The sequence below is a fragment of the Anomaloglossus baeobatrachus genome, chromosome 6 (genome assembly GCF_048569485.1).
Source record: "Anomaloglossus baeobatrachus isolate aAnoBae1 chromosome 6, aAnoBae1.hap1, whole genome shotgun sequence".
Lineage (NCBI taxonomy): Eukaryota > Metazoa > Chordata > Amphibia > Anura > Aromobatidae > Anomaloglossus > Anomaloglossus baeobatrachus.
The window spans coordinates 499260901-499285026 of NC_134358.1; the positions used below are offsets into that span (position 1 = coordinate 499260901).

Sequence of the window (24126 nt, forward strand, 5' to 3'; positions counted from 1 at the left end):
ATTGATTAAAATCTGCAAGAAAAAATGCGGCAAAAACTCTGCAAAAATGCAGCATGTGCACACAGCCATAATGTGTTAAAAGGATATTTTCTAAACAGCAATCCCTTTTACAAACACTATGGGTATTACGTTGTACTTTTATTTAATTGACTGCACTGACTAGTTGAATATTACATTATAGCTGGATTCCCGGCAGGGGGGCTTTGATGGCTTCTATGCATGTACAAATCTGTTAAATGAAATCTGGAGAAGGAAAATGAAAGGACAAGATCCAATTAATCAAAAGAAAGAACGCACCACATCATATGTCGCGGGCGGGGAGGAGGGTGTCAGCACACCGCGCTCACCCCTTCTGCTCGGGTCCGGCAGCTGCTCCTGGTGGCTCGAGCTGTGGGCTGGATCCCGGGGTTTCTCGAGCGGCACTCCTCGCCCGTGAGTGAAAGGGGGTTGTTTGGTGGTTGGGTGTGGGGGATTTGTTATAGTTCGTGACGCCACCCACGGTTGTGGTGATTTCACCACCGCTGCTCAATTCGGGGGTCCCGGGGATGGTGTTGCGGAGCAGCCAGGTGTTGTGTTGCCCCTCCGTGGGTAGGGGTTGGTGATCCCGGGGCCCGGTGATGAGATGTGAAGTGTAGGGCCTGGAGGGCGCAGGGACGCGGGGGCAGCGCTGTGCCTTGCGGCACTATGGTACTCACTCAGCCTGACACACGGACACAGTCTGTACGGTAAACCAATGGCTGGTAGGACGGTCCCACAGACGGCTGCACCTGCACTCCCGGTAGGTGACGGTGATGTCTCTCTTCCTTGCACCTGTGTTGTCTGATGGTAGCGGTGGATTCCCTCCGGTTACCCGCTCCCCGACTGCAATCTGGGCCGGAGGAGCTCTACACTTTGCCCGCAGGCGCTGGCCCTGGGGAAACTGGTGCCCTGGCGGTGGTGGTGTCTCCCCGGTAATGGTCGGGCTGTTGCCGTCAATCGGGACTTGGTTGTTGGGGGATCTGCGTCCCCGTCACTGACGGATTTGGCAAATCTGGCGACTCCTAGCCTTGCCGGGATCCGAGAGGCCCCTGCCCTGGTGCTGACTGTCCTTCGGAACACTGCTCCAGACCACTGGGCACACAGCCAACGGGGTCCTTCCAGGAACTTCCAAACGGTCCCCCTCCAGACAGTCACCGCCGTTGCTGACCTTGCTGTTCTGGCCCTCACAAAGCTGGGCCCTTCAGGCTGTCTTTCTCTTCTGTCACTTTACTTGCTTTTCCTCCTTTACTACTTTCTTACTTTCCCTGCTTGTTTACTCCTTCACTTAGCTCCTCACACTTGCCCTGCCTGGGCTTTCCTGCGGTTTACTCAAGCTCGTCCCTGAGCTGACTCCACTCTCAAGCTCTTCCCTGAGCTGACTGCCTGGTTACTTCCTGCCTCCAGTGTTGTGAGCTCCTCGGTGGGCGGAGCCAACCGCCTGGCCCACCCCCTGGTGTGCATCATCAACCTCTGGAGGAAGGCAACAAGGATTTGTGGTTAGCTGTGATGTGCCTACCCGGAGTGTGGGGTGTGGTGGTGTGTGACCTGTGTCCCCTGGCTTGCCCAGGGCGACACACATACATATGGAGCTACTCACAGCAGATTCTAGGCGTCCTCGTGACTTTAATGAAGCAAAAATGGCTCTCAATGAGACACTTTCAACTTGTCTGCAGTTAGCTCCCTCTAGTGGCAGCCATAAAAACAGCAGAGAGCCACATTACAGCAATATGTATTAATGAATGTAATAAAATATCTAACGATATTGACAAGTAAAATTACTGCAAGTTTTAACGTGTTTTGGACAGTTTAAGAGCTGAGTATTCATGATCTCCCCCAAAAATGATTTAAGTATTCCTTAGATAATGTAACCAAACTTTTAACACAGAGATCCGTTAGCAGCCGTTAATGACCCCAGGGACACCGACATCACCCAGCTGGGGACTCAATGCCATTCTATCTACTGCTAATGGCTGCAGAAGAGCTTTTAATAAGCTCCAGCACTTAATTATTTCCTTTTAACTTATATCTGAGCGAATGTAATAAAATGAAACCGGCCCTAAAAGGTTCATTCTTGGTGCTAATATCAAACACAATGTAGCATGGTGCTTTTAAAGCATTTCTTCAGCACTTATGGATCGCTTATATTTCAGTTACTTAGAATGCCATACTAAGATCCATTAGTTCTAGAGGCACATCTGTAGCTATTCTTCCACTTTGTCATTAGCTGCAGCTTTGATTCTCGCAGGGGCTGTTCTTTATCAATCTTTTCCTTACATTGCACTTTCTATAGCCTCTGATCAAACGTATTCTCAAAGAAAAGAGAAGAGATGTTAAGATTGGGACAAAGATATTGTAATTAATAAATAAATAATTGCCTGTATACTAGGATGTAGATAGATAATTGGAGTGATATACAGTAAATGAGAGATATAGAAGAATAGATGGATAGATAGATAGATAGATAGAATAAAGATATAGATAGATGGATAGATAGATACATGATAGATAGATAGATACATGATAGATAGATAGATAGATACTAGATAGATAGATAGAGAGATATATGATAGATAATAGATAGATAAGATAAGATAAATGGATAGATAGATAGATAGATAGATAGATAGATAGACCATGTACCAGAGTCTACAGCGAGACTACAAACTGGTCCCATATCTGGAGAAACTCCTAGACCCCAGAAACCGCAGAACCCTGAGACGATATAGACTCAGTACCCACAGCCTAGCCATCAAATCCGGCCAACGCAAGCAGAGCTACAAACCAAGGGACGACAGACTGTGCCAACACTGTGACCTGGAGGATGAAACCCACTTCTTGCCATACTGCACCAAGTACTCAGCAGTGAGGGACATTCTCTTCAGGAGACTCTCCGATCTCTTCCCGGATTTCAGCTCCATGAAGGAAGAAGAAAAAACATATATTCTGTTGGAGGAAGAAGAGAGCGCAGTGGAGATATCAGCGCAGTATGTGAGCAAATGTGATAGACTTTGAAAAAGACAACTATGATAAGCCATGAACTTCCATAGCCCCCACCCAGGATGTGCCTCCATCTATTCTTCCTCCAGTTCCAACCTTGGATATTTCCCCATCCATCCTTCCTACAGTTCCCACCGTGGATGTGCCTTCATCCATTTTTGCTACAGTTCCCATCTTGGATGTGCCACCATCCATTCTTCCTACAGTCGCCACCATGGATGTGCCCCCATCCATCCTTCCTTCCTACAATCCCTACCGATCATCCCCACAGTCCCAGCCCCTAATGTACACTTGCTTTGGCAAAACTAATATGTATTTGGTCCTGCAAATAAAGCTTATTTGATTTGATTGGATAGATAGTTAGATAGATAGTTAGATAGATAGATAGATAGATAGATAGATAGATAGATAGATAGAGGGATAGATAGATAGATAATAGATAGATAGATAGATAGATAGATAGATAGATAGATAATAGATAGATAGATAATAGATAGTTAGATAGATAGTTAGATAGATAGATAGAGGGATAGATAATAGATAGATAATAGATAGATAGATAGATAGAGAGATGTCACTATTATAAAGTGCGACAAATTACCTAAAAATCAGTTTCAGAATCACTGGGATATGCTGAAGCGTTCCAGAGTTATTACATCATAAATTCATGATTGTCAGATTGGAAAATGAGGCTTGGTCATTAATGTAAAAGTGGCTTGGTCCTGAAATTAACCTTGACTTTTGGTTGGAGGGCTGTTTGTTTAGGATTATATTGTGACCTGTGTCTGGTCTCTGGAGGTGGGCATTAGTTGTTCTGTTTGGACTGATTCCTTGGACTGATTTGCTTTGATTCCATTTAGATAGAGGTTTCGGAGGTGCGGACATGTGCAGTCTTCTGGATCCACATAGAAGAATATCCTTTTGTCCTATGTGGTTTTATGAATCTTCTCTTTGCTATGTTAACGCAGACCAATTAATACATGCTGGATTTTCATGCGTGAAGATTTTCATTACACAAGGTACAATTTACCAAAAATGTGCTTTCCTACAAAATCAAACCGGAAAGTTAAAAATATATTTCTATTATACGGGGAAAACGTTTCAAAGTTTTCTTGCTGGTAATATAAAAAGTGAGGTTTTTGTCAACCAAAGTGTTCTATTTTAGTAATTTTGGCAATATTAAATAATCCTGGAAAGTTCAAGATTCGGTATTTTTCACTAACCTGTACATAATAAGCACCTGCCCAACCTCAGACTCATGTACCCAAGAATGATGAATGTAGGGACAACCTAATGTACTGTAATATCTGACATTCACCATCGTACTTATGCTTCTGTACAGGGAGGAATTTTCAAGTTCAATGTCCTTTTTTGTCTTGTGAAAAGGGAAGCGTAATACTGTGAATGTTCAGAAATCAGACTTTCTGATGTACAAAAGACAAGCATCTCACCAAATACTTATCATGCGCACATGGCCTAAGGGGACCTGTAGCCGTTACTGTTTTGTTATGTTGTAGTTTGTCGTGCCACTGTCCATGAGCACCACTACACTAGCAGTAAGTAGGAAAAAGGACTACTGCCACCATAAAAAGCAACCAAAAGCTTTCCTGCTTTCTATTAGAGTGAATGTGAGTGAATGTCTGATACGGACCAGGGTAGCAATACAACGGGAGGCCCTGGTGCTAGGGGGAGGGGAGCGGGATCACCTCCTAACACTCACCTTAGGCTGATCACTGCACGCCCTAATGTCCCTAGATAGGTCTTCCCCTCGTTCGCAGTCATGTGCCTATTTCCTTTCTGGCACTGAATTTATCCTGACTAGTAAAGGAAAGCAAGACGCTAGTCTCACCATTGCAATAAGATAACATAAAGAAGATAAGAAAAACTGGTGGAGAAAGACACAACCAATTACACTTTATAGCTTCTCCAGCAGAAACTTCTCAGCTGCAACAGAAGTGACACCTCAGCTTCTCCAGAGACAGGCTCCTTCAAAGTAGACAGCATAAGTATAAGCTGTAGCCGGCATAAAGAGGAGTGAGGAGTGGATACTTATAGAAAAATTGAGTGGCTGCAGCTGAGGTTAATATTACCTGTTAGATCACTGCAGAATAGAAATGAACCTTAACCCCTTTAGTACTGGATGACTGGATGGAATTAAATACACTCCAACTCAGGGTACACAACAAGCAGTAAGAAATATCAGTCTTCACTTTGTGGGGTGACAGATTCCACATTGGTGCTACTTTTGCAGCTGCTTGATTTCTCAATATGGGGTCCATTTTAGGCTTAAAAATAGCAAACATATCACCATACTTACCAGCATAATCTGAAAAAGCAGGAGAGTTCTAGTAAAGTCAGGATTCTTGGCATCTATGGATTTCTTTTACTTGATCACCTCTCAAGGGCTGGCACTAAAGAAATGCATAGTTCACAACTATATGATATATGCCATAGTGCACTTGGAGAGAGAAAGGGGGCTATAGCTTGATTTTGTGAAGTTGTGCTGAACATGAGGAGGCATTGTATAGCATGGCAGAAAATGACAATATTCATTGACATTTTTGGGATCCAGGGCACTGTGGCTGGAAGTGTAGAGTGGTATTTCTAATTATATTAAAGCACTAAACTTGTCCGCTACATTTATATATATATCAAAGCGATTCCAGAGGCCTTCATTTTGCCTGCTAGCCCAAACCCTGAAGTGAAGATATGGTGAACACTCATTGCACACATTTTATTAGTTGTTCACAAAAAAACCCCGGCCATGTTAAAGTCTTTTTTAACCCTCTCAGTATGTAGCATACTGCAACATACAGTACATCTGGGTTCACATCACTGAGGTTACTAATCTCAGTGATACATATCTCCCCTCTAGCATTTTACCAGTGACCATCTTACATTAGTAAATAATTTTCTGCTAAGTTTCTATTCACATGCACAGTAATTATTTATGTTTTTGGGTTATAAAAAAAGAAATAAAATGATCCAGTAAAGGATCCATTAATTAGAATGGAAACAAAAATGTCAAAAAGTGCCTTCCATTTGTCTCCTCTGCAGCTATCACTTTTTTTTAGCTGGATCAATAGAAACAGGGTCCTGATAGATCAAGGTGTTATTCATGCCAGTCTGGATGATGGGGAGCATTGGAGACAGACGCTTTTAAAGCACAAACCTCTTCATGAATTAAGAGTGTTGGATGAGTGGCGTACACCTATGTGTGCGCTTTGCCACAAATCTTACTCTAGTCCGCACTGGAGTAAGATCTGTGATGTAGTGGGCATCGTCAGGATTTTCATAAGTAGTGGTTGACATGACCTTGTAGCCGCCATCCACATCCACTTTGTTGAAGCTGGATGAAAATGAAGTGAGAATGCATTAAGTTGCATAATTTTAGCGCAGCTTCAAGTTGTGCCAAAACTTTTTACTCCAGATTACTGGTATAAAGGCGTTGATGAGTCGGACCTGCAGTCTGTACAACTTTTTTGGCATGCCAAAAAAAAAACAAACATCAACTTTATCCATTTGTTTTACACTGACGTCAATGAGAAACTGATTATAAGAGATGGTCATCAGCTATTTTATCAGTTAACAGATCTACGGTATATTTTAGAAAGGTGCATGCCCCGAACAGTAGTGGTGTTCAAAGACACCTCTACAAATGGAACAAAGATGGATGGAAAATGGAACCCAAAGTGTCTATTTCTAAATGGATCCATTTTCGTTTTATAGATTCATCTGCATCACAACGGAAACTTTGACTTCCTTTTTCCATCTGAAATGGTTCTATTTCATTTTAATATTGGTTCATTTAGAAATATGACAACTGGACATGTGAACAGAGTCCTACAGTTTCCATATTCGAAAAAGACAACTGGAATCTAATCTTGTCACTGTCACAGTCGTCTCCCCGTTTTTGGAGATTAGGGACAGTTTTACAACTGAAGTCTCTCTTCTCCATCTAAGACTCTACATTTAAATGTTTTTTTTTTCATTTCTTTAGGTTCTGAAACAGTTAATGTAAGTTTTACTGCTAGCAGCTTTTCCTGCAGTCCAGGTCAGCTGCCCCTGCTCTGTAGCCACACCTCCTTATATTTAAGTAGTCAGGTTTCCCAGAAAGCTTTGTTGATTATACAAAACCATTTGTATTGTGGCTGCCTTGGTGGATGGAGCTGCTGTGGATTTGTCCTGAAATTGGATCTTCCCCATCTTGGTTGTTTATCCCCTGTTTGTTTCCCTTACCCTCTTGCCTTATTAGTGCAGCTGTGAGTTAAGTAACTCTCGCCTGCCTTTCACTAGCCAGGGCATCTATAGAGTTTACCAGGGTCTCAGGGTACTGCTCGGTGACAGTTGCGGAGACTGTATAGGGACTGGCTAGGAGAGTAGGGACAGCTACAGGTGAGGATAGGAGGTGTCCTATCTATCTTTTCACTAACACCAGGGTCCACCGTTGTAATTGTATTCTTTGGGTGTCCCCCTTATTTGTGGTTATAGTAGTGTTTGTTGTTGTGCGTCAGACATCAGTAAATCTGAACATGCTCGCCACTCCAGTAACGTGACAGTCACTATGGGTAACACCACACTATTTATCCACAGTGGATTTCCGAATTCTCCACCACTGTGCTTAGGACCCATGTTATCTTATGCTGATATACTTTTCTACTGACAAATTTGCACTGACAGCCTCTCCACTGCAAATGTCATGCCGCTTCAGTGTAAAATTAGTATCCTCTTAGTTTTAAGTGTAACCGTTGCATACATGAAATTACAAATTGAGATTTCACATCGACTCATCTTCCAGAGGCGGGGAAAAAAAAATATTTTACATTGTAAGACTTAAAGATAATCCACTTGAATAAGACAAAGCACTTGCTAATCTAGAATAAAACATCTTCCTCCATTCTGAGTGCACTTATGGACAGCTCCTCTTGTCGAGAGCAGATCAGTAATGGAGGAAAAACAAGATCCCGTAATTATTGCCCCATCCAGTTATGGTAATGTAATACTGTGCTAACAGCCATATAAATTTGTTGAACTTTCTTAAATTTCTGCCTGCCAGTTCTCAAAATCTATGTATTTATTAGGAGCATAAATAACGGTTATTTGGAATGACTCACAAGTCACCAATGATTTGTGCTTCGTTGTCACACAAATGGCACTCCGGCATCCCGTATTTTCTTCTGGACGTGCATACAGACAGGGAATGGGGAGAAATAGTATTATTATGATGGAATTTTCTATATAAGAATTTTGCTGCCAGTCTTGTCAAAGCTTTTTATGACTGCACGGCAGATGGCTGAACCACATTGTAAAATTCTATCATACTGCAGAACTGCTGTTTATGTAGACACTAAGCTGGCTTAAAGCATATCCAACCAGCCCACTTCACATTCCCCATCTATTCTCTCTATCCACACATTAAACTTCACTTCCCAGCTGATCTTGGCATCCAATACAGATCCAGTTGCTTGCCAAGTTCATACACGCGGAAGCTTCTGAATTTCTGAACTGGTATTTATTTTAATAACTGTATAATATATCAGTAACATTAAAAGACGAACACCATCTACCTAAGTAAGCTAATCACTGCAATATTCTCATGGCATGTCTTTTCTTGCTACCATTTTTTTTTTTTATAAAATTCATCAGGATTATCTAAGTTTCTTAATTTTGTTGAATTTTAATCAATATTTTAGAAATTAGCTGGTAATTGAGATGGAGGGAAATCCGCATGTTTAAAGGATGCCTCCTGACGAACCCAGAAGTGCGGTGAAACGCTCGTCGAGGAGAGGTAGTGCATGGGACAAGCTATGTAAATGAATACATCATACCTACAGGTTAGTTATATGGGCACAATTGCTTCTATTATGGGGCATTGATGCCTATGGTGCTGGAATACTATGCTATTAAATTGGTCATTGGTTAGGTCAGCTACACTAGTCAGTAGTATGGGGTATTGATTTTGTCTATATAACTTTCACATGAATCTATTAACCATACTATACGCTATTTGGAGCCAACGCTCTTGCTACCTGTCTCTTTGCAAGCCAGCTATTATATGCATTTTTATCCAGGAAATATATGGGTCTATGCAACATTTTCCCTCTCTACCCTTTGTAGTGGGACACCTTTTTCCCTTCATTTTTAAGGCTGTAGTCTATGCATAAAGTAAATAATATTTTGTATGTATTTGCACACTATTTAATAAATCTTATACTGAGCAAATTGGTTTTGTCTCTGAATTGTGTTTATGTAGGTTTATATTAAGGTTTAACCAGGGACACTATATATATTTATGATAATAGAGGCAGTTCATACGTAGTATGTTTAAAAGGATTGTGCACCACTATACAAAAGAAGAAAACATCCAACTCCTAAAAATTCCCAAATTTTTTTTTATCCAATTAAAAAACAGGATACATGATGGAATGGTAAATGCTAAAAGCAACATGTATCAAACGCACACCGGTGATCTGTTTTTGTCATTGCTTTTAGCTTCTTCTCCATCTTGTATCCTGTTTTTTAATCTGATCAAAAAAGATTGGAATTTGTAGGACCTGGATTTTCTTTTTTTTTTGTCTGGCAAGTCCACATGAATTACATGGCATTTCCTAGCTCCTGTATGCTTTGAGCCGCATAGGTGAGCTGTACACTATTATTTATTCCTACTGCTCATTATCCACTACTATTGTTGTCCTTTGGACTGCTGGCTGCAAAGCCGTAATTAAAGGCTATGCACATTCAGCTGAAATGTATTGCAATGCAGAGAACCACTGGGTCTTTGCGCCACAATACATTCTGATGACCAATCAGAGGCTGGAAGCTAACATTGGCATGTCAGCCACAGTGACGTTATTAAGCTGTCCATAGCAGGTACACCTCTGTGCCGGCTACAGAAAAGTACCCAGGATGAAGGGCATATATACCAGTATGGGGGACATTAGTGCCGGATGGGTGACATTATTAGATAATGGATAGGGGGCATAACACGTATGTCTTTATAGATTTTTGAAGTCCTCATGGTATTATACATCCGACCAATATGCGATGTGGAAGGGGGGGAGTCTGAATTTTGCACCGAGGCCCATTGGACTCTAGTTATGTTACTGACTTTTGAGATGATGAATATAATAAGTGCTATACTTCCGTTAAGTTATACAGTTTTAGATAGAGTAGACTGCCATGCTTTGTTAAGCTCTGCAGGAAAGATAAAACAAAAACGTATTACATTTTTGCTTGAGACCGAAAGTTTAAAATTGGCATTTTATTATTATTCTTTGGGGTTTTTTCACTTACAATTGACATATTTAACGAGCATTTGATAGCGTTAGAAAATACCTGAATTACATATAAAATAATAATTCTGAATCATCTTTTCTTTGAGCTTTTCTCTGCAATTTCACTCTGAAATGGAGGAATAAATTAACATCTGGGAGTTACCTTACCAATGTCGGTGGGTGTTAGTTTAGGCAGCCTAAATTTCCCCACACACATTAATAACATTTGGCTGACTCCACTGATATAATTGGGATTGGCCTCAATATATATCAACTACTGTCCTAAGGGATATCCAACTCCCTTCCCATAGTTGTTTGAGGAGAAAAGGACAAAGGAATCTGGCAGGTTTAGACCCAGTTGTTGGATTTTGCCTCCAGAGCTGTATGGTAGCGCCACTCTTTCCTCTGCCTTCACAGAAGCCATGAATTCTTGGCTAAGCCTAACGTTCATGTGAGTCAAGCAAGATAGCTGTAGGCCGGCAAATAAGTGCTAACAGTATGAAACTTTGTAGGGCACAGGTTGTTCACTTATTACACTATTTACAGAAGGAAGCAAATTAACCCTCATAAAGGAAAGGAAACTATCACTGTGGAAGATTCCACAGTTTCGGGAAATCTCCTTCCAGTGAGAGTCTGCTTAAGGTCAAATCGATCATTACTGAGCGCTAGCAGGAGGAATTCAGACCACACAAAGGTTGATGGTATAAACGCCTCTATTAGTAGGAGGTGCACACCCAGTTGTGCTTTATTGCTATATACAAGCCCTTTTATAGAGCAATAGCGGATTAGAAGAATTCCTTGCAGTATGGCATTGGTTATATTAGAAGCGCTTGCAAATAGCATATAGTATTAATGTCCATATTTGGAATTTCCTCTTCAGCCATAGCTCGCAGGGTCCTTATCACGTAGCTCACCAGTCATGGATCCGAACTTGCACAGATGCAGCCAGTCATCATCACCTTTATTCTGTTCCCTTATATTAGACATCAGCTGCAGATTTTGGTGTGCACATACTTGCTTCCTGATACACAACAATAATCAGGAAACAGGCTCCATCTTGTTCCTCATATTCAGAAGAAAGCTTAGTTATAGAAAAGTATATAGAAATATATATATATTGTACACTCCCAGTAGAAAAGTATATAGAAAAACATATTGTATTCTCACAGTACCAACATTCCTGTAGAATTCAAGTCGCAAGAGCCTTCTCCCTTCTGTACCAGTTTGTCACGGTTACTTTGTTCATTGTAACTTATACTTGCTTTTTCTGTGTAACCCCTTCTCATATACAGCACCATGGAATTAATTGTGTTAACAAAATAAATAATAATAAATAGAAGTAGCTACTCTATAACTGAAAGTCTGACCCTTTAAAGAGTTTTGAAGCATGACAAAGACTAAATGCCAAACCAGAGACATGAGAATGTTTCCCCATCAGTCTACAGCAGAGTCTAAATGGCTGATTTTATAGCCCTTGAAGCAAATTGGGGAAGTATTGCTTCTGCCTAAAGAGACCAGCTGAGTATGGAGTCTACAAGGTCGTGGTCCATGGGAGAAAAGGCTGCAAATTATACCTCATGGAAAAAAAGGTCAACTTGCTTGAGAAAGTCGTAAATGGACCTATTGGGTATCTACCTCACCTAGGGGGCACTAGCTAGTTAATTTTGTTTTGTTAGAGGGATAATTTAGGATTACTAAATAGGCTTAAATAAATTGACAACTGAGCATTACTATTCCTTTTGAGTATAGAATGGGCGCCAAGCCAAAAATATTGTCCAGAACTGTTATTTTATGGCTGATGCAGATCTTTAAACTAGACATGAAAGCCCTTTAAATATGAGATGCCTTTTCATCTGTTTGAATATTTTCCTACATTACTATTTTTTAGCAATATTTACTCGTATTTTCCTATTTGAAAAACATTTATTTATTCACTCCACGTATTGGGATAGCCTGATCATAATATTAAAGGTATTATCTGGTCTAAAACGACAAGTCGACAGTCACTCTATGTGTCATTCTATCTGACTCCAGACTTGTGAATCCTCTCAGCGCACACTGTGCACTGTGAGGATTCTCCGGTGTCAACACCGGAAACAGCAGTCATGTCTCCACAATAATGTGATATGCAGACTCCCGGCCATAACCCGACTAGACTGTTTCCGGTGCGTTCAATAAAAGTGCATTGCACAAGGCCAGAAATAGTCTAGTCTGATTATGGCTAGGAGTCTGCATATCACATTCCCATAGGGGCATGATTGCCGTTTCCAGTGCTGACGCAACACTCATAGTGCGCAATGTGTGCAATGTGATGATTCACAATTCTGCAGTCAGATAGAATGACTCATAGAGTGGCTGCAGATTTGTCATTTTGAACCGGTCAACCCTTTTAATGACTGAATTCAAGCTGTGGACTTTTTTTTTCTCCAAGCAGCTGTATTGCCATTAATTGGCTCTTCATGAAAGAACGTTGCATCCGGAAAGGGTCAGATACTTGTATAATGAGAACTGTTTGTTAGCTTGCTTAAACAACAGTCACATCAGAATCCCTCAGTTTAGTGACACCATAGAAAAGTTCATAGTCAAGCTCTATAATTTCTGTAGGACATATTTTGAATGCAATCTGTTAGATTTTTTATCTTTAATAGCAATTTTTGTAACAGTAAAGCAACATTTATTACTTGCTATTGCAAGCTTGGTTATAGCAACATTTAATAAAAATAAAGCACTAATGCAGCCCCTTACCAGCAGAGATGCAGGCTTTTCTACTGTGCTCCAATAAGCTGGGCTGTCCTTCTCCTCGAGTCCGCAGTACACGGTGTCCATGGTTTTCATAAAAAATTATTACAAGTTTTATTCATCCAACCACAGAACATGTTTCTATTTTGTCTCAGTCTATATTAAAGAAGCTTTAGTTCATACCAGATGGCAGCATTTCTGGATTATGTTACATAGTTACATAGGTTGAAAAAAGACCTAGGTCCATCTAGTTTAACCTTTCTCCACCAATTATACATTTTTGTCACTAAATCATTTAAAACCCACAGTGTTGTGTGTACTGAGGGAATCATCCAGCCCTTTTATTTAAAAGGTGTTATACTGTTTGCAATTACTACCTTTTGTGGTCGGACATTCCACAGTCTGACTGCTCTAACTGTAAAGAACCCTTTCCTACTTAGCTGCCGGAATCGCTTTTCTTTCATCTACAGTGAGTGCCCCCGAGTCCTTAGAGTTGTCTCAAAAAGCAAAAAGTCATATGCCAGTCCTTTATATTGACCACACATATATTTATACATATAAATGAGATCTCCTCAGAGACATCTTTTTTTTAAGCTAAACAAGCCCAACTTTTTCAACTTCTCATCATATGTGAGGCCTCCATTCCGTGCAATAATCTAGTTGAGATCATTTGACCTGATTCTACCGTCTGAATATCCTTTTTAAAATGTGGAGTCCAAAACTGGATCCCATATTCCAGATGTGGCCTTACAAGTGATTTATAGAGGGGTAACAATACGTTGGGATCACGGGATCTAATCTCTTTACATCCTAAAATCTTGTTTGCTTTTGCAATTTCTGTTTGATATTAAGTCCTGCTGCTCATTACTCTACATTTATCAACATTAAATCTCATTTGCCAAGTATCTGCCCATTCTGACATCTTATCCAGATTGTTTGGATGGTGTCATCAGCAAAGACTGACACTTTACTATCAATCCCATCCACAAGGTCATTAATAAAGAGATTAAAAAGAATCGGTCCTAGCACAGATCCCTGCGGTCCCCACTGCTGACTATAGATCAATTAGAGAATATACCATTTATGACTACTCTTTGGTTTCCTATCTTTTAAGCATTTCTTTACTGTAAATAGTTTCCCCTAGTCCTTGCTTTTAAAGCTTCATTATAAGGCTATTATGTGGTACAGTATCAAATGCCTTTGCAAAGTCCAGATAAATTACACCAGCTGCATTACCAATATCCAGAATTGCCCTTACCTCCTTTTAGAAACCTAACATGTTGGTTAGACATGACTTATCTTTCGTGAATCCATGCTCTGTCAGTTATTATATTATTCTCTACAAAATATTGTTGTATCTCATCTCTTAAAATGCCCTCAAAATGTTTATATACTGTATATACAGGATGGCTTCTTCTTTGCATGATAAAACTTTAGCTTGCATTTGTGGACTGGTGAATTTTGTTCACAGGCAATGATTTCTGTAATTATTGCAGTGATTATTACAAGTAAATCATTCCTGATTTAAAGTAGTGCCTCCTGAGGGGCCATTTAAAACAACCATCTAATATTGCTCATAAGCCTTGTCCTTTGTGCTCCTGGATATCGCCAGAATTTTTTGATAGATTCTGCTGTAGATGTTGGGATATTAAGAGTCTTTGCAATTTTATGTTGAGGAACATTTTTCTGAAATTGTTGCACAACTTGTAGACGCAAGTGTTCACAGATTGGTAAACCTCTGTGTCAGGACACCAGCAGGGGAAGCTGGAGTCCTGATGGATAGAAACAGTACTGTGCAAAATCAGCCGGGGAGCTGAAGCACAGTGTGGGCTGATGCAATACCTTACCGCACCAGCAGGGGGAGCAGATGCCACGAGGTGTGTGGAGGATGGTCAGGCAGGCAGGCCGGGTTGAACACAGGAAAAGCAGTAACAAACCAAAGGGATGCGCAGGAGAAAGGTCAGGGTGAGACCGAGGTCATTACCAGAGAACGCAACTGAGAAGGGGAGGTAGGAGGGGAGAGGACAAGAAGCGGGTAGGAAGGAACAAAGGTATGTCAGGGGAGACAGACAGAAATCAAGGGGATGAGACACAGGGGAAACAGATCACTATCAAACACTTACAGGGACCAGCAATTACAGCAGAGCAGAGCTTAGCTTATAGCCGGCATCGGTTCACCAGAGGTCATCCCATTTAAAGGATCCAGACACCGGAAATGAGGCCCAGGGAAAGGTTCCACCCCCTAGCCATGTGGCAGGGGAGACAAAACCATGACACTCTGACTACCTTTGCTTTGAGAGACTCTGCCTCTCTAAAATACTCTTTTCATACAAGTCAGGTGACTGTTGAAAATTGACCCCCCCCCAGCTGTTTTTCACCAGCACCACTTACTTTTCTAGCTTTTTGTTAATCCTGTCCCAACTTTTTGAGATTTGTTGCTGACATCAGTTTGTAAATGAGTTCATTTCTTTCAAATTCAATGACTAACTTTCTTCTTCTGGTCTATGTTCTATGTTCTGTGGTGAATAAAATATGTCTCTAAGAGATTTACAAATCATTGCATTTTTGTTTTCTTTACATTTTATACAGCATCCCAATTTTTTGAAGATTAGGGTTGTGTTTATCTATGTTAATGTGTCCTCATCCTGTATTTTTCTTTTATTAGCCACTCCCTAAGCCACCTAATTGAAGGACATTTAGTCTTGTCCTTGACACTATTTCAGATATAATCTTGAAAACAACAGCATTGATTTCATGCATGCAAATGGAATCTGTATTATGGTATGAATATTCAGGATGTTGCGTGCTCTCCAGATGGTGTGGTGTTTGCTAGGCTTCCATATAACACTGGCTCCAGCTTGTATACAGAACTGACCGTGAGGTATTAAAATACTCATTGATTTATACCCTATTGTTTTTCTTTGCTATACTGTGACTTAATGAATAGATCGTTTGTCATTAATGTCAGGTTCTAAACATTTCCTTCTGATACAGCTTGCCAACAAAAAAGCAAAGCAAACATAAAAGAAAAATATAGGAGAGGGAAAGGGCACTGTAATGTAATAAGATAGAAATAAGTAATGCATGTATGCGATAATGTATATGATGTAGAAGTAGGAAGTAGAAATAAGTTAAGCATTGATGTACTAATTAAATTAGCGTAATAAAAGGACACAAAGCTTTCAGAGGTATCTTTACAAATCAGCGACATTACCTAAACGAGGAAATGTATTACAATTATGACGACAAATTTTAAAGTCTTCTGCATATACTTTTTTTTAACTACGTGGTGAGTCTTTGTGCTAATGTATACATAGGAAGCAGCCACCACAGTCTCAAAAAAGGTATATAAAATAAAAAAAATATAACAAAAGACTATTACTAAACATGTGCCCTAGAAATGGCTTGGATTTCTGGAGGGAAGAACTCCGATTAAACATGGGACATTCCTTCACAGCAGTGTATCTTCCTGGCATTGAACAAGATTCATAATTTGGCATTTGCTTTTATTAACACAAGTTACACCCACACACCTCCCCTCTGGTGACTTGGTGACTTATTACAGGGCTTGTCACGGGATAAGGCTTCAGTCTCTAGAAAATTAAGAGAATCAGAATTTTCAGGATATCTTCAACCCTGAAGATCACAGGTGGAAGTTATTGTAGTCATGTTTCTTTTTATGATTTTACCTTTTTATTCAGATGAAACATGGTATGGATAGCAACATCAATCAGACCGATATTAAATTCGGGATGATGCGCTGATTCCATAACTATATAAAAATATATATGTTCCTCCCCTCGGGATCATGAAGCTGAAAATGTATCTCATATATATATATATATATATATATAAAATATATATATATAAAAAATATATATTATATATATATATATATATATATATATGGATCGGATCGGTTTAAGCTTCGATACTCATTTGACCACCGTCACCAAAAATTTTGGTTGGTGCCTTTGAAATTCAGCAGAGTTGACTTCAGAAGTGACACATTTGATTTTCAAGTTCTGGATATACAGACCCCAGACCTTGTGTCTGTTTCCAAGTAGATAACCAGTTGAATTAGACACCAGGGGGTCCTTCCTGAATAAGGGCCAGATGTAATATTAGCTTTCTCTTTCTTCCAGAGTTATAATTAATCCCATACGTTCAATGTGGAGGTGGATATGTCACCTCTCCAGAGGCCAAAGAGATGTCTTAATGGATTTTACATTTCTTTTATGACAGTATCATTTTATCAATCATTTTCCTTCCTAATGGTTTTATTGTAATTTTACTCCAAAAATGAGATAATTGGAGAGAATCCCATGAAAACTGAGATCGTTTCCTCTGAACAGCATCCAACACATTTTATAAGACACAGCTCAATTTCTGCCAATTAGCCGGATAAAGTTAAAAGATAAGAATCAGTTGAGTCAATATTTTTTGCTGTATTTTATTTTGCACTAAAATCACAAATTTTAAAATCCCTATTTTAAGCATAGCCTTCTGCTTAGAGTAACACTAAGTTTGAATTGGAGGTCAAGCTGTGGTCATAGAGTTGAAACATCAGTGATTAAATGTAGTTTTGTAGTTAATTGCATGATTTCTCATTTGTAAATATTACCTAATTGCCCATGGACAATCTGATATTGCCAATTTTCACTTGGTAGAAGTCAGGAGAATGTAGAAGAATCTCAACCTTCCCTGGAGCAGATAACATATCAAGGTTGGTCAGACCAGAAATGACCTTCTAATCCTAGGGACGCATAATTTACACATTTCAGTATTTTAGTTGATGTACTATTATAGTGGCCACTTTAGTAAATTTCCAGACATCAAAGCTTGATCTTGGTTTTAGGGTCCTCAAACTGTAAGGCTGCTTTACCAAGTGTACAATAAAAATTCAGAACTGACATTAAGAGAACAAATGGAGCAACGGTTAACTTCTTGACACTGAGTTGAAATACAAAAACAGCACAATTTTTAAAAATAAGACAGAGAAACGTGTATGTGTGAGAAGTACCTATTAGTACAAGTCACAGTGTGCCCCAAAAATGACAAATAATAACTCTTTAGCACTCATAGCCACAATGCTAGCTTACCATTTCTAGCCATTTTAACATGAACGCCGCAACACCTCTAGTGTCAGCTCTAATGCTACGCGACAAAGATACTTCCACTGACTCTAGTGTCAAGCCTCACTGACATCCACAAAGGTTCAAATATTAGCCCCAAAGTCCCCAAATCAATGATCATTACATTGTTTCCTGTACAGTATCAACCCCACTATACCTGGCATCAACCATAGTGCCCAAAAATGACACTAGTGTTGGTACACCAACATTTCAGGACCTTGATATCATAACTAAAATCTGGGATCATATAATTTAAAGTGGTATATTTAGGATATATTAGAGATGAGCGAGTTGCTTAAGGATGAGTTAATAAAAAAAATTATAATTCCTTATTATTATTTTTATTTGTATTATTATTTATTATTATAATGCCATTTATTCCATGGCGCTTTACAAGTGAAAAGAGTATACATAAAAACAATACAACAATCATGAACATTACAAAAACAGACTGGTACAGGAGGAGAGATGACCCTGCCCGCGAGGGATCACAGTCTACCGGGGATGGGTGAGGATACAGTAGGTGAAGACAGAGCTGGTTGCGCAGTAGTGTACTGGTCTGAGGATTATTGTAGTTTGTAGGCTCCTTTTGTGGGAATACAATAAAATAGTTCCCGGATAGATACCATTTTACTGTTTTACAGAGGGCCAGGAATGGGGTGAATTAAAGTGCTTACCTGAAAGCTCTGGTCTGGTGTTATTCATAGCTCCCTCCAGCCTCTTCTTTACTTCTGAGCCACACACAACATTCTCTTCCTCAATTTTCACTCTGCATCGGGTCTTCTAGAGCCAAATAGGCCGCACCATATGAGGCCAAGTCAGAGCCTCAGGTGATGCACATCGTGTCATTGGAAAAATAACTCAGAGCAGAGTGAAGATTGAGGAAGCCAATGTTGCATGTGGTGAAAAAGTAAAAAAGAAGTGGAACCCCACATCCACCATCTCTGTGACTGACTCAGGCGTGGGAGCGCAGATCTTCACCACTAAGGTTACATAACCAAAAGGAACCTAGCCACATACAGTCACTGATGTGTTGAATTAACCAAGACCTGGAACGTGCTTAATATTGATTGCTCCAGATGGATGTAGGCGTGGAGGCGTCCTCTGCAAGGCATACCTGAGCGGCAGCGTGAACAAGATCCATCAGGGTCAAAACTTTGTTTTGTCGCTTATTCCCGGTATCACCTACTATTTGTTCCACGTGTTTGTTAATAAATTTTGAACACCATTGCAAATTACATCTGAGAGTGCGGTGAATTTTGAGACATGACCAGGTGAAAAGGCACATTATTATTATAATTCTTTGGGAGCAAAATCAAAAAATCTCAATTTGCATCAAATAAGTTTGAGGAACATTGAATTTCCTGACCATATTTGAACAAACTACGAATTTTGAATTTTGTCAGATTCATTAGGAACTTAAGACAACTACAATATAATTTTTAGCCTATCTGATGCATAGTGGCATTACAGAAGAGCTGCTTTGTCAATAATTTAGACTTTTGTGTTAGAGCAGCTAATGAGAGTACAGAATGAGATAACATTATCAGCTGTCTAATTATAGCAATTACCGTTGGCAGAGAGAGGTCATTGCCACTTCCCGTCATAATCTGGGGCGGGAAGGGGAACAGTTATTTAAGGTGTCATTTCAGAAGTGTATTTCCTTACCTCTGTTACCGTTCCTCTTTTCTTGGATATGCAAGGATGAGGGGTACAAGATGACCAGCTTTGAAAAAAAAAAATCCAAAACATAATTTTTGCCAGTGTTTTGCTACCGTATCATAATTTGGTGTTGAGTTTGTGTAGTGAGAAATTGGTGTCATTAAGTAGAGGTGTATCCAGGTTTTCCAGCATCCCAGGCCAGAATTCAATTTGACGCCCCACAAAGTGGTTTGAGTAATCGTCATGTGACCAATGATTCATATGCAATTTGCTTACTTACAGTCACGGGCAACAAGCTGCTCTTAATAATTCTTTCAATGTTCAGTGAAAATTTGTGAGAAGCTGGAAGAAAAGCTACCCTATTTTTCGGACTATAAGACGCACCGGACCATAAGACGCACCCTGGTTTTTGAGAAGGAAAATAGGAAAATAAAATTTTAAGCAAAAAATGTGGTCATGACACACTGTTATGGGGCGAGTATCTGCTGCTGACACTATTATGGGGGTAATGTCCCCAAATTCTCTACTAAGGTACCCCATCCTGGTAATGATCCTCCTGCCTTGTGTATGTATATGTCCCTCATCCTGGTATAGCCCCATCTTGCTATATACTGCCATCCTGTTATGTGCTCCCATCCCGCTATATATGCCATTATCCTGCTCATATAACCCCATCATCCTGTTCATATACCCCCATCATCCTGTTCATATACCCCCATCATCCTGCTCTATACCCTCATCACCTGCTCATATACCCCATCATCCTGCTCATATACCCCCATCATCCTGCTCATATACCCCCATCATCCTGCTCATATACACCCATAATCCTGCTCATATACCCCCATCAAACTGCTCTATACCCCCATCATCCTGCTCATATACCCCCATCATCCTGCTTATATACCCCCATCATCCTGCTATATACCCCCATCATCCTGCTCATATACCCCCATCATCCTGCTCATGTACCCCATCATCCTGCTTTATACCCCCATCATCCTGCTCATATACCCCATCATCCTGCTCATATACCCTCATCATCCTGCTCATATACCCTCATCATCTGCTCATATACCCCCATCATCCTGCCCATATACCCCCATCATCCTGCTCATATACCCCCATCATCTGCTCATATACCCCCATCATCTGCTCATATACCCCCATCATCCTGCTCATATACCCCCATCATCCTGCTCATATACCCCCATCATCCTGCTCATATACCCCCATCATCCTGCTATATGTCCTGCATCCTGTGGCAGACAAAAAAAATAAATAAACGTTCATTCTCACCTTTCTTCACTCCACGCAGCATCGCTCCTCCTCCTGTGTGTGCTGGCAGCGCTGTGTGGAGCCAGCCACGATCCCTGCAGTATCGCGATATCCTCCTGTCTATGCCGGCGCGGCTGTGTGGACACGTGCGCACAGCGATGACATCATCGCTGTGAGCACCACTTGTTTCCACACAGCACGGCTGGCAGACAGGAGGACATCGTGGTGCTGCAGGGGAACGGTGAGTACATTGATTCAGTGCCCCCCCGCGCTGATGATGATTTATGGGGAGCAGTGAATACAGCCGCACATGATGACTCCAGGCTGTAGTTGCCAGTGGTGATCACGCGAGCTGGCTGGTTACTATGCGTGCACCCCCGGCCCATCATCCCACCCACCTGTCAGACTCAACACCGGCTTCAGCGCTGAGAGATGGGCGGGAGGATGGGCGTTCATATGTAATGAGCGGGCCCACATGGTCACGGCAGGTGCTGCTGCAGCCTGCTCGTGCCCCCAATGACCCGCTCCACCGGAGCACCCTCATTCCCCGCAGCCCTTCAGACCATAAGACGCATCCCCCACTTTCCCCTAACATTTGGGGGGAAAAAAAGTGCGTCTTATAGTCCTAAAAATACGGTAGCTGTTACATGACTATAAGTATAAAAATCGCATGATTATATTGGCCATGTGATGACTTCTGGAACCAACAAACAAAACTGAATCTTGACAGTGAGTATATTACATGCTGTTAGACTTGGGGATGTTACAGTGTTGAGGATTAAGATAAAAGTTGGCAGTTAAACTGGGTTACTGCAGGCCTCTGAATTCTCACAGCATGTGCACTGCATACTTTTAGTATTCTCCCTTGCCAGTGACAAGAGTGGACGGTCATGTGAGCACAAGTATGCGATTTTTAAACTTCTGGACACATTGCGACTACACATGTCCGGCCTCGTTCAATTAATTTTCATTGAGCAAGGCCACACATGTCTAGTTGGCATGTGACTGCATGTATACAAATTGCATACTTGTTTTTTCATGACCTCCCACTCTCACCATTGGCACCAGAGAATGCTGACAGCGTGCAGTGCACACTGTGAATATTTTAGAGGTCTGTGGTCACATAGAAAAACTGCAGACTCATCACAAACTTGAACAACCCCTTTAATGCTCCTAACACAAATAAAAACTTAGTAATTCTTAACTTGTCAGAATAACAAGCACACTACTTTATTAACATAGCAAAGTATAATGTAATCTTACAAGTTACAGATTGTTGCATATGTATAGATCAGTCCTAATAACAGCACAAGAATACATCACCAGAACCACAAGCAGTACAGAAACATAGCATTACAACCCTCATCAGTACAGAAATACATAACCAGAACCACAAGCAGTACAGAAACATAGCATTGCAACCCTCATCAGTACAAAACTACCAGCAGCACAGAAATTTATCATCAAAACCACCAGCGGTATAGAAATACATCACTAGAACCTCGATCAGTACAAAAACACAGCATCAAATCCCTCATCAATACTGGACTACATCACAAGAACCACCATCAGTAGATGAAACATTAATTGAAATGTCAGGTCAGACCCTTGTACATTTGTATCATATGAACGTAAAACTCCCAGTATGTCCTTGATGATGGTAAGGAAATACTGGGAGTTGTACTTATTAGTCATCATCAGACTGCAGATCATACAGGAACCAGATTACTGATGAGAATTAGCCAGTATCGAAAATAATCATTTATATCCCCATACTGTGTCTTTAAATCCACCACCTTGCTCCCCATACTGTGTCCTCAAATTTCTTCCCTCTGTTTGCTCCCCATACTGTGTTTGTATACATTCCCCCCACCCTCTTTCTCCATACTGTGTTTTCAAATTCTTCCCCTCTTCCCCTAATTACAATAACATTTTGATGTCTTCAGCTCGACTAGAGCACTTACCACATCAAATTTCTGCGCCTATGTAGCGCTGAGGAGTGATGTGAGCAGTGTGATCAGCTTACCTGATCCCTTTGCTAATGTCGACCTGACCTGGATGTACCAGTGATCAGGGCTGCAATTGCACCTGTGTCTAAAAGGGGCAAGTACAATGGATCAGTGGGAGCTGGCCCGCTGCACCTTCTCTGAGCCGGCTGTAAGCTTGACAGCTGGTTCAAAGAAAAGCTCGACTCCAACTATGGAGGTCAGCAAAATGCAGTCTCCAGTAAGAAACCTCAGACCGCCACGTCAGATGGCCCAGCGGCGCCCCCTGCCAGCTGCGCCTAGAACAAATGCCCCACTTACCTTCCACTAGTACATCACTGCACTAATGCTGTATTCATATGTTTTTGTTGCACGGTCTGTATCCGGATTGCACGTCTCCATATATGCTTATGAGGCTGTTGAGTTCAGGTCATGCTGACAGGGTGCAAATCACACTCTAGTATGTGAAACTGGTCTATGAAATTTTTCAAAGAAGTCAAGAAGATGAATATATCTTTGTTCAAACGTTTTTGTTGTCATCCTTTTTTTTTATCAGAAATCACAGAAAAAAACTTTTTGCAGAAGTAAAGGTTATTGGACAACTTAGAAATAGGTGTGAATAGAAAACATTCAGAATGGGGAAAATATGCAATTTAATATCCAGCGGGCAAAACTTTGAAAGAAAAATTATTTGAACTTTTGTAAACCGACCCCAATTGTGAACTATTGTGTCCCTTTATGGTGTCAGACCCTGAGCCCACTGGAGGATTTTGTATCATCCTGGAAGGCCAATCTTACCCAGGCTTCAAGACAGTGCCTATGTACATATTAATAAGAGTATGCCATGCTGTTATGGGCAGCACAGACAGAACAGGGCCCCTGAGCAATCCAATAGGTCATCATAATGCACAGCTCCCTCGTGTATGGATGGATGGATGGATGGATAGAGGGAAAGATGGATGGATGGATGGGTGGATGGATGGATGGATGGATGGATTTTTATTGTGTTGGACCCTGAGGCCATCGGAGGATTCTCTA

The 24126-nt window shown here is 40.8% G+C and overlaps 1 protein-coding gene across 1 annotated transcript in view; it reads left to right on the plus strand.

The window, feature by feature from the left end:
• The window catches only part of DPP6 (dipeptidyl peptidase like 6), a 1510443-nt gene that overhangs the window by 245132 nt on the left and 1241185 nt on the right, over positions 1-24126 (plus strand). The window lies entirely within an intron of this gene.